We start from the raw sequence: 11,797 nt of genomic DNA on the forward strand, positions 1-11,797 counted from the left end.
TTAAAAGAGATGTCTGTTATCATTCCATACATCACATGCGTGTATTGCTGTCAGCATTGGTCAGACACCCCCCCCCCCACCACCATCCACCACCCCCCCTAAAAAGGATCTGTCTCTCTCTCACTCTGTCTCCTCCCCCTCACTCCCACCCTCCCCACTTTGCTATCTGTGCCGGGCCACCTTAAATGCAGCCTGAGCAGGCTGGCTTGTTTGTATTGGAGCCAACAGGCACAATATATTACAGTCTAGGGCTCGCTGCTGAAAAGCCTGCTGGATCTTCCACTGACCTGCTGTTCTTTCCTGCTTTCCTCTGTGTGTGTTTTTTTTCACTCTCTCTAGATTTAGATTAAAAACAAAGCGCTCTCTCTCACCCCAGGTTCTTCTCTCCCCACACCATCCTTTTTCTTTTTTCTTCTCTTCTTTCAGAGTCCGGCTGGAGAGGGGGAAAAAAAGGAAACCTTTTAGTTTCGGGTTTGTGTCTCTCTGTTACGAGAGGAAGGAGGTCGGCGCCTGATTCAGATGGAGGTGCGTGTTTGTTTTCTGTGGCTCCGCGGCGAGCTTTGAGGAAGACGAAGAGGAGGAGGAGGACAGCTGGACGTGGTTCCTCGGACCTCGCGGCTTCGTCGGACGTATCAGAGAGAGAGAGAGTAGGGAAGACAGCTGTGAGTGTGACTTTGGGTCCTCTAAGGAGAAAGGTGGGGCGGTCCTGAAGGTATCGGCAAGGGGAGGGGGGGGTGTCCTGGTCTCAGCGTGCCCGCGTTGGATGAGCTGACTGCCCGCGGAAGCGAAGGGCTCCAGGCTCCGGACGGGCCACGCCGAGGGTAGAACCGGGCTCTCGGCACCGGATTCTGGGCTCCGTCTCCAGCCAAATCCCCCTCCATACAGGAGCAGAGGCCAGGGGGGGCTCCACTGGCCACCGGACCCCCAGCAGCAGAACTTTTCCTCTACTGATCATGTACCCACAGGGTAGACACCCGGTAAGTCACACACACACACACACACACACACACACACACACACACACACACACACACACACCTGCGCGCACACACACACACACACACACACGCCTGCGTGCACACACGCCTATGTGCACACACACACTCACACACACACACACACCACACACACACACACACACACACACACACACACACACACACACACACACACACACACACACACACGCACTCACACACACTCTGCCTCTCTATTTCAATGAGAGTGAGCTGTAAGAGGAGGCATGAGGCAGATGAAACAATCGGTGTGAGAGAGATGTCTTTCTTCAGAGGCTTTCAATCACACACACACGTAGACACGTGCACACACACAGACACACACACACACACACACAGACACACACACACACACACACACACACACACACACACATAGGCCTGTCAGCTGCACCCAGGTGTTCTCAAGAGCAGGTTTATTTTAAGTTGTGTGGGTAGAATAGTACTCTGTGTATGTGTGTGTGTGTGTGTGTGTGTATTGTACTTCGTATAATAACCCTCTGCCAGTGTTGCACAGTTGAGTCCGTGGTAAGAAACAGGACCAGTCACAGCAAGCGTACTTGTTATCAGCTGTGGGGTGAAAACATGTGGGTCAGGTCCTGTTTCATGTGTTCCCACCTGAGACCACAGAGAATCTGTAATTCTGTCTCACTGGGCCGAATATGCCACAGCCAGCCTCTATAGCCAGAGACAGCGTGAAGCGATTAGCCCAGGACTGTCTCAGTGATCGCCTGCATGAAATATCACCCTGCATAGCACTCCCCAATCTATCACTGCCTAACAGGCATTTTCCCCTTAAAAAAAACCTACTTATTAGTGGCTAATCACTAGCCCTTCAGAATGTCTCTGTGCAGACGCAGTCACACAGGGTCAGGACCAAAGTGGGGGGAGGAGGTGATATAAAGGGGGGGGGGGGGGTGATATAAAGAGAGAGAGAGAGAAAGAGAGAGAGAACTTTCTCCACGGTGAATAAACTCTGGAGGGTTGAAGGCGCTGCAGAAAGGCTTTCTGGCCGGCAGCAGTGGTAAGGTGTGAGAGAACTCAGGAAACAAACGCGTCCCGGGCATTTGCAACATGTCAGCGTGCGGGAATTTCTACAGCTGCCGAGCTGCCAAACAGCGAGACGGATCGTGGTAAACCCTCCGTGAGCCGCGCACGCCGGCCTCGCCGACATCACCAACGTCGCCGTCTAGAAATGCAAAAGTGACGATCGAGAACACGAGTTGAACATCAGCCCCGTACACGTCGCCCCTTTGAGCTTCCTGATCTTACACAACTGACATGTGATGAGCAGTGGCATCACCGTGTGGTGTGCCTGCCTCTCTGGAAGGAATCCTCGCTCTGTTTTGCTTGCTTGTGTGCGTGTGGTGTGTTTGTGCGTGTGTCCCGTGAACGGGTTAAGACCTGCTTTGCGAACTAGACAGCGAGCGCTGGCCGTGGTGGTGGTAATTGGTTCCACTGGTGTTAGTTGAAGTGGGAAGCAGGCTGTACCCCAGGGCAAAAAAGCAATCACGGTAAACGCAGTCGCGACTGACAGAGGCACTGCTCACTACTGCCCCCTACCGTTGGCGTCCTGCGGCTGCTGAATGCAGGAGCCCAAATCCGCCCCATGGTGAGAAGGATGGGGCGCTCTTCTGCTGATCTGAGACGGTTTGTGCGGTTTGCGTTAGAACGGGTCTGGGACTTTGGCATCGCACCTCGGCGCTCTTTGATCGGTGCCGAAGGGCAGATGCCGCGCGTAGTCGGAACGGCGAGGTGGGCACGCGGGCCCGGGTCACGCCAGGCGCTAGAAACGTGAGCCCAGTCCCCCAGATGAGGGCTAGGGAGCTGTTTGACAACTGCTGTATACAACACACACCATTAACAGGAGAGTAGGTAACCCTATACGGTCATGTAATGTGGGCGTGTGTGTGTGTGTGTGTGTGTGTGTGTGTGTGTGTGTGTGTGTGTGTGTGTGTGTGTGTGTGTGTGTGTGTGTAACTCCTGAGCGATGCTTTATTCACCAAAGGTACCTGGCACTTTGCACACTGATGGTTTTGTGTGTGCATGTTTCGTAAAGGTGTGTGTGTGCACGTGCACACGTGCGGAGTAGAGCGGGGGCACTATGAGCACTATGACCCCCCCCCCCCCCCCCCCCCCCCCCCCCGGGTCATAGACCTGCTGTCTGTGGCTCCAGAAGGGGGCAAACGCCAAACGGCAGTGAGAGTAGAGGAGCTGAGAGCCTGCGAGAGAAGGAGGGGCGGGCGGAGAGGTGTGTGGCTGAGGGCGTGTGTATGATCCACGCCTTTGATCACAGCAAGCACTCTTATTATGAGCCTAATCACACAAAAAGACAGAGCCCGATACTGCTGGAGCCTCTCTCCCTCCTGCGTTTATATATCAGCTCAAAATGTCACAGCCATATATGTCTGTTAGCGCTTGCGTGTGTGTGTGTGTGTGTGAGATCAGGTGGCCAAGTAAAGCGCTTAAGCCAAATATCCAGCCCCAGAATTCACACATGCTGCCTCAGTGTGGAGCTGCTCATTTTGGCTTCCGCCTCCCCGTCACTCCTGCTCCTGCAGACGGGCGAGGAGTGTGTGTGTGTGTGTGTGTGTGTGTGTGTGTGTGTGTGTGGAGTGGCTCGGCGTCCCTCCTCTGACTGCGGAGCACTGGGTCTTCATTACATTTACGCGCTGTAACGGGAGTGAAGGTCAGTTATGAGATCAGATCAGACGTTTCCTTTCTGAATCGCCCTTTCTCCCATCCCTCGTAAAGTCACGGTCGGGGGTGGGGGGGGGGTATCTATGGGTGTGTGTGTGTGTGTGTGTGTGTGTGTGTGTTGGGGGGGTGGTGCTGGGCAAGGCGTGATCTGAGAATGGATTTGGAACAGCACCAGGCTTCATCTCGCTGCCAGCACGCATTTTCTAATCCAGAACTGGATAGCGGATCTCAGCCAAGCCCGAGAAGGTGGGGGGGGGGGGCAGTATGGGGGGTGGGGGGAGAAGCAGGTTGTGGGGGGGGGTATGTGTGTGGAGGGAGGTGGATGAGGTGGGTGTGGGGGTTCTGAAGTGAGCTGCTAAGAAGCCACAGGGACAGCCACACGGCCATGCTCCGTCCCTCCAGAGTGCTAAACATGGTTTCAGACGTGCCGGCAAGCTTCAGATGTTGCGTAAGCACCACCAGTCTGCTCAGGCTGCCCGGGGTTGGTGGGGCTGCACGCTGGCCCGGTTGCCCTGAGCTGGGACCCCCCCCGCAGCCGGCGACGGCGCCTTCGAGCGGCCTGCCAACGGGGCTGGAGGGTGTTGGAGGATCCGGTCGTGGCTCTCATCCCAACGGGCAGCGGGTGCGGAGACGAGGAGCCCGATCTGCCTCGGAGGGCTGAGGAATGGCGAGAAGGAGGAGAAGGGTTCAAAGAGAGTGAAAAGCTCCCAGGATCACAGCACGCATGATCGTCCTACCACACACTGGCGTCCGTCCCCCCCCCCCCCCCCCCCCCGTCTCTTTCTGCGCTCTTGCTTTGCTTGGCCTTTCACTGGGGGATGATTATCGCGTGGCCGTGCCCAGGCTGTCTGGGAAGACGTGGGGAGACGGTGGCGCGGACGTCACATACGTGCCCACGTTTCTGGACGCACGGACCTCCTCCCCACCCACGCCGGGCTGAACCGTCGCTGTCCCGTCACTCACGTGGCTTCCCCTCCCTCCCTGGCCCCCTCTGTTTCTCTCTTGTTCTCTCTCCCTCTCTCTCATTCCCTCTTTCTCTCTCTCTCTCTCCCTCTAGCTCTCTCTTTTGTTCTGCCTCTATTTCTCCTCAGCCTGCTCCTACCCATTCGAACTCACTGACTACTGTCCCACATGGCTGTCTGTTTGAATCTCATTGCTGTCAACACACACACGTACACCACCCACACATGCGCGCGTGCTCACACACCAACCCATATTAACTGTATCAGTTTGGGATGTTAGTATTCGGACTGTTTCATGCTCCGTTTCTAACTCTGGTTTTGCATGTACGTGTGTATGTGCATGCATGTCTGTGTTTGTGTGTGTGCGAGAGTGTGTGTGTGTGTGTGTGTGTGCGTGCGTGCATGAGTGTGTGTGTGTGTGTGTGCGTGAGTGTGTGTGTGTGTGTGTGGTGTGCGTGCGTGTGTGAGTGTGTGTGAGTGTGTGTGTGTGTGTACACTCCCCACCACCACCACCATCTGCTGTGCATCAAATCCTTTTTATGACTTCAGAACTGATTACTGTTTGACGCTCCCCAAAAATGGTATTTCTGTTATAGCCCTTAAAGTTATACACAGTAGGAAGTGGTGATTAGCATGTGACCCGTATTCCTGTAGCTACATTTTTGGTCCTGTCTAGATCTGATTTTATTCTTTTGTGTTTCTTTTGTGGGTTTTGTGTGAGTCCAATAGTGCTCTGAAAGATTTTAGCCACAGATAACTACACAAACTACAAACTATCTCTCACTCTCTCTCTCGCTCTGTGTGTTTGTGTGTGTGTGTGTGTGTGTGTGTGTGTGTGTAGGTCAGCGGGGATATGGGGACAGAACCCTCAGCTGCACCCCCATGGTCCCACGAGCTCTGAGCCTAGTGCTTAATTACTGGAAAGCCCACGGAGTGGCTGACCTCCACCGTTAGCTTAATTGAAATTTAATTGAATTTCACTTGTCTAGACTAATTAAGCTCCTACTGAAACTGCCAATCTTGGAGCCGCTCCGCACAGAACTTGCCGGACTCTCGTCGCAAAAGAAAAAAGAAACACGGTCCACAAAAAGGGTGATAGGATTGCAAAGACGGCCATTTTCAGAACCGGTCCGCATTAAAAGCACTGAGAATAAACGAACAGACTGGGTGTAAGTGAGGGAATTAGCGAGTTACGGTGTGTGTAAACAAGGGCGCTGTCTAATCGCAGCGGAGCGCGCGAGGCGAGCGCGTGCCCTACTGATCGGTCCCGCGATCGACCTCGTGACAGCTGAGACGCTGAAGTGGGACGACGGTGTCGGATCAGTAGCTGTCGCGCGCCCACTAATCACGGGAACGTGGAGCTGAATCATGTCGCTAACATTCCTTCTCTTACGCTCAAGAGTGCCGTGTGTTAGCAAAGCGTACTGCTATTTTTTTTATAAGATAAAAAAGCATTCCACAGTCTCTCGAGCGGACTGCACTCCTCGTGATTCGGAGTGGCCTTCGCTATTCATGCACAAGATCACTCGCTTTAACGGATTCCTTTTTTTCCACATTTCATTCTAACTGAGTGTGTATACTTTGATTAAGGGAGATCTTTCAGAACCCTTTGCTGTCTTGCAGAACACATTATATCACGCACGAGCGCATTCTACTGATACAGGCGCGTGGATTCAGGCGTGCAGCGATATGAACTGAACTACTGGAGGCATTTGTGGCCTGATGAATTGTCTAAGATGACCCTCATCTCTCTCTCTCTCTCTCTCTCTCTCTCTCTCTCTCTCTCAGGTTCCTCTGCAGCCTGGCCAGTCCTTCAAGTTCACCGTCCTGGAGACACTGGACCGCATTAAGGAGGAGTTCCAGTTCCTTCAGGCTCAGTACCACAGGTAGGTGACCTCTGTCCCCAGGTTTGGCCTCGGGCGTTACTGATCATTGCAGTATGATAATCAATACAGTGCAATGATCATTTAGTGATCTCAGACCAGTTTAATCCGATCTCAGTAGCAACACGACCTGAATCAAAGCGTGGAGGTGGAGATTACCTTATATTAGGCATGTAGTAACTGTTGCAGAAACTCTTGACGTTTTATTTGTGAATCAGGTAGTTTGCTCAACAGTTCACTCGATGGCTGTGCTTCCTAACTGGTCTGTTTAGCTGTAGCATAGTCAGAGCCGCTGGATCAAATTATATCGATCTGAAGCAGACCTGTGCAGCTTTTTCGCTCTTGGCTGCCGGAGCTAACGGTTCTGTTCCCTAAATCCGTAGCCTGAAGCTGGAATGTGAGAAGCTTGCGAGCGAAAAGACTGAAATGCAGAGGCACTACATCATGGTGAGTCCCGGGCCTCTCACCCATACGCACACACACCGGCTCGCCAAAGCCTGTTAGCTGGCAAAGCGGGGATTTTCGATAGTGAGTTGCACCTGAGCAGAGTTGATGTGTTAAAGCGTAGTTTGGGTCTACTGCACCAGAGCTTGTGTGTGTGCATTTATGTCTTTGTGATGTGTGAGCTCGCGACCCGGAGGGGGGGGGGGGGGGGGGACAGATGAAACAAGTGAAGGAGGAGAGGGAGAGAGTGAGGACAGAGGGAGTGATGGATGGAAAAGAGGAGTGAGAGAGATAGAAGCGGTGGAGGAAGAGACGTCGTGAGAGGAATGGATGGAGAGTGAGGGAGGGAAGAGTTTAGGGGCGCAGGCACAGACACGTAAATAATGTGAAGCAACAGCGACTCGGCGGTCTCGCGGCGCGGCGAGCCCAGCAGGCTATATTTAGCCAGTTAAACCTGTCATGTACACCAAGACTTGTTTCGACAGCCGTCCTCCTTATTTTCATGCGTTTATAATTCATCATCGCCCCTCCCCTCCCCCATGCCGCAGACAGCCAACTGAACGTTCTCCTCTCCCTTTTAGTGAATGATTCATTTGGTGATGGCCATGAAATAGTCCTTCGACCTCATTTGCGATGGTGTATTAGACTGTGCGCCATACGCAGAGCTAGCACGCAACTCCGTGTTCATTCATCAACCCTCTCTACCGTTACACCAGGGTGTTTTACACTCACTTCCACTACGGATGGAGGAGGGGGGGGGGGGGTGGTGTAGCGCACCTTTATTCGCTACACCTATCCTGAATTTCAAAGTGCTTTTGGAAACACGCAACATTGACGGAGGTGTGTTCATGGCTGGGCACGAACTGGGCATACATGCGTGGGTTTATGTGTGATGGTTCTGGTTAGAACGTGCATTTAGGAAGCACAGAAGACTAGTCAACTCTGCCCTGTGTGTGAGGGCAGTCCTCTGAGATGGTCAAGGAGGAAGGAATGCCCTGAAGGAGAGGTGAGGGAAGAGGAAAGAGTGGGTTAATGCCCTGAAGGAGAGGTGAGGAAGAGGAAGAGAGGGTTAATGCCCTGAAGGAGAGGTGAGGAAGAGGAAGAGAGGGTTAATGCCCTGAAGGAGAGGTGAGGAAGAGGAAGAGTGGGTTAATGCCCTGAAGGAGAGGTGAGGAAGAGGAAGAGAGGGTTAATGCCCTGAAGGAGAGGTGAGGAAGAGGAAGAGAGGGTTAATGCCCTGAAGGAAAGGTGAGGAAGAGAAGAGAGGGTTAATGCCCTGAAGGAGAGGTGAGGAAGAGGAAGAGTGGGTTAATGCCCTGAAGGAGAGGTGAGGAAGAGGAAGAGAGGGTTAATGCCCTGAAGGAGAGGTGAGGAAGAGGAAGAGAGGGTTAATGCCCTGAAGGAGAGGTGAGGAAGAGGAAGAGTGGGTTAATGCCCTGAAGGAGAGGTGAGGAAGAGAGGGTTAATGCCCTGAAGGAGAGGTGAGGAAGAGGAAGAGTGGGTTAATGCCCTGAAGGAGAGGTGAGGAAGAGGAAGAGAGGGTTAATGCCCTGAAGGAGAGGTGAGGAAGAGGAAGAGAGGGTTAATGCCCTGAAGGAGAGGTGAGGAAGAGGAAAAGAGGGTTAATGCCCTGAAGGAGAGGTGAGGAAGAGGAAGAGAGGGTTAATGCCCTGAAGGAGAGGTGAGGAAGAGTGGGTTAATGCCCTGAAGGAGAGGTGAGGAAGAGGAAGAGAGGGTTAATGCCCTGCTGTCCACTTAGCTCATGCCCAACTCCTCTCCCTGATTCACACTGACATGCTCAACTCTCTCCGGGAGCAATACCACCTCATACCTATGGGGTGTGATGGTGATGGTGGTGGGGGGGGGAACAGAATGAATGAGTATGACAGAGAGATGGGTGGAAAAGGAGGAAAAACAGATATAAATCCAGATGGATAGTAAAGAGGAAAAAAAGACCTGATAAATAGCACGAGGAGTCAAAGAGAAATGGAGAGACAGGAGGGGTGGGAGGAAAAGTGAGAGAAACAAGGTGAAAGAAGGAATGAATAAGACATCAGGATAAGGGAGGGAAAAGGAAAAGAAAATGCAGGCAGGATTTTAAAATGATTTTTTTACTACCACTCCTTAGTAAACATTTAATGTGTGTGTGTGTGTGTGAAATATATTGAATATTAAGACTAAAACATGTAATCCTCATTCCCGCTAGTTTGCTTTTCATTTTCAACACATTTATTTCATCTTCCAACTCCAGAACCGTAGTGGAGTGACGTTTAGCGGCGCCTGCTTCCGTGTGGCGTTGGTGCCTGACTGTGTACAGATGATAGCGTTTGGACAAAACCCCCGGGCGCGGGTGTCTGCGTTTCCCTCTGTGTGCATCGCGTGCGGCGTCTCTGGGGGACGATTGGGTGGGGGAGATTTTCGATGGTTTGCATCATATTTCAATCGCTCCAGTTTGCTTCGGAGCCTGTGCTGGCCCGGTTTGCCTTTGCAGCCTGTGTTGGCCTGGTTTGCGTGGTCAATGCCAAAGCTGTGTTCTTCGGTTTCTTTCATGATGGAAAATTTGCCGTGTAATTTAATCGGCATGTGGTGGCTTACGTCGGAAATGATGTCAGGAGCCACGTTGGTCCTTTCTTCCGTGTCTTGGGTTCTCTTCTTGAGCACGCCTGGATTGGGAGTCTAGCAGGCTGCTAATTAAAGCCAGGCAAGGGGGGTGTGGGTGGATGGGTCTGTCTGCAGTGTGGGCTAATCTCATTCCCTGACACTGGGCTGAACGGAACAGCCCCTCGAGGCTGCCGTCCAGGACGGACCATTCCGGAAACGCGCAGGGCAGTCAACATCACGAAGGGCGCTAGCCATGTTTTAGAATATTCAGCGCCTGCCGTATGTTGGATGCTAAGAGTCCGGGCCGTTTGTATTCACGGCCCGTGATAGAATGTGGGGCGACCTCCAGTGGTGGGTTCGAAGGGCCTTTGATTTGGTCACGGAAAGTGGCTTTCACACTAAGTGGGAGCATGCAGAGAGCTGACGCCCAGATCCTTGGTCGTGAAACCCTTCCGGGTCGTCCGAGTCTAAAATGGGGTCATGCGAAAATCTGTAATAACTACAGGAAGGCAGCGATAACCCCTTGAGTTTTCATCAAAACATTATGAATGCACCAGTGCTGCTGGGGTTACTGATTCCAGCTTCCCCCTGTGTTGAATCAGACAGCAGGCGTTATTTCTGGTGTACAACATCTGATACCCACTGGGACTGAATGAATGCCGATTTAATGATCGTGCCCTAATTTTAAACTATTAGTCCAAGCTGGTTAGTTACATTCACTCAATTACTTGAAATTAAGTACACATTTTGATGGAGGATTTAAAAATATTTTTACTTGTACTTAAGTACATTTATGCAGAAACTAATTTATAATTTATTCATTCAGGTGTTGTTGCGGTGGAATATGGATGGGTTTGCAGTTTGTCGTACGTCTTGCTTTCAGTAATTTTGATTTTACTTTATCAAAAGTATCACAAAGAGCAAAATCATCACACAAAGAGAAGAATGGCAGTGGTTTTTGCTCCTGTGCTGCTATATGCAGTTTAGGTTGGATTGAACTCTTATGGGCCACTGGGTTGTGTTTAGTCCTGACACTTTTCTGCTTTGTTAGTAGGCTAGTTGTACTTTTACAGGAGTTCCTATTTCACTGAAACCACAACTGTCTTACTTGATTCGTTTGTGCTTCTCATCCCGTCTTTAGGCCCATTACTGCCATATTTTTGTAGTAATAGTACACGGGCGAGGGCTTGCGTGGAGGTTAGGAGGAATTGGGCTATTGCCAGGAAATTGGGGATAAAGAAGCAGTGAAGAAGGCCTTATAGGACTGGTGTTAGTGTGGCTTCACTGAAATGTCTGTACAAATCCGATTGTTTAGAAGAGCAATTTAGTGTGTCTGGATGAACAGGGAAGATCAAAGCTGAGCCCCACATAGTGGTTACACACACACACGTGCACACATACACGCACATACACACACACACACTCGCTCACTCACAGAGATACACACATACAAAACACGGACACACACACACACTCGCTCACTCACACAGACACACACATACAGATACACACATGCACACACACACACACACATACACATAACATACATATAGTGAGTGATGAGTGTCCAACATCACAGCAAGATGTGTTTGCAAGAGCCGGACAGCAAGCAGCTGTTGAGTTGAACCAGGGGACACTCAACACACACTGCCCCTCATTAGGTTGAGGAGACACAGTGCGCAAGTGCATACAGACACACACACACACACACACACACACACTCCACTCACTCACTCTGTCTCTCTCACAGTGATGTCGGCAGGAAGACAAGCTTAGCCGATCTTCAGCCGTGCCGAACCCTGCTACATCCGCAACATGCCGTGTGCAATCTGCTCCAGACCGACTACACACACACACACAACACACACACACACACACATGCACCCTCACCCTAGACATGCGAGGCCGATTATATAACTCAGAGTGGTAGCTGGGATGTAGGAGCCTTAGCCAGCTGCCCTGGTACACAGAAGAGCTCAGTGGGGAGGTGAATAGGGGCGTGTCTCTCTCTCACTCCGCCTCTCAACTCTGCTGACTCCGCCTCACCTAAACCTGCCTAAGCAAATTTAATCAAGTTCTGTCTTTGTAGTATCGCACACAGACGATCATCTGAACAGACAGCAGCGGTTTACAGACACAAAACCATGAAAGACTGTTCCGGGAGGCACAGCACCGCACCTAGAACAGGACC

The 11,797-nt window shown here is 51.6% G+C and overlaps 1 long non-coding RNA gene across 1 annotated transcript; it reads left to right on the top strand.

The window, feature by feature from the left end:
* Positions 1 to 215: 215 nt before the first annotated feature.
* Positions 216 to 7,008, top strand: LOC143528376 (uncharacterized). The gene is made up of 3 exons (XR_013134443.1): positions 216 to 977; positions 6,467 to 6,564; positions 6,945 to 7,008. It is a non-coding gene; the product is annotated as an uncharacterized LOC143528376 (long non-coding RNA).
* Positions 7,009 to 11,797: the final 4,789 nt, after the last annotated feature.

This window comes from Brachyhypopomus gauderio, chromosome 12 (genome assembly GCF_052324685.1).
Source record: "Brachyhypopomus gauderio isolate BG-103 chromosome 12, BGAUD_0.2, whole genome shotgun sequence".
NCBI classification, from domain to species: Eukaryota; Metazoa; Chordata; class Actinopteri; order Gymnotiformes; family Hypopomidae; genus Brachyhypopomus; species Brachyhypopomus gauderio.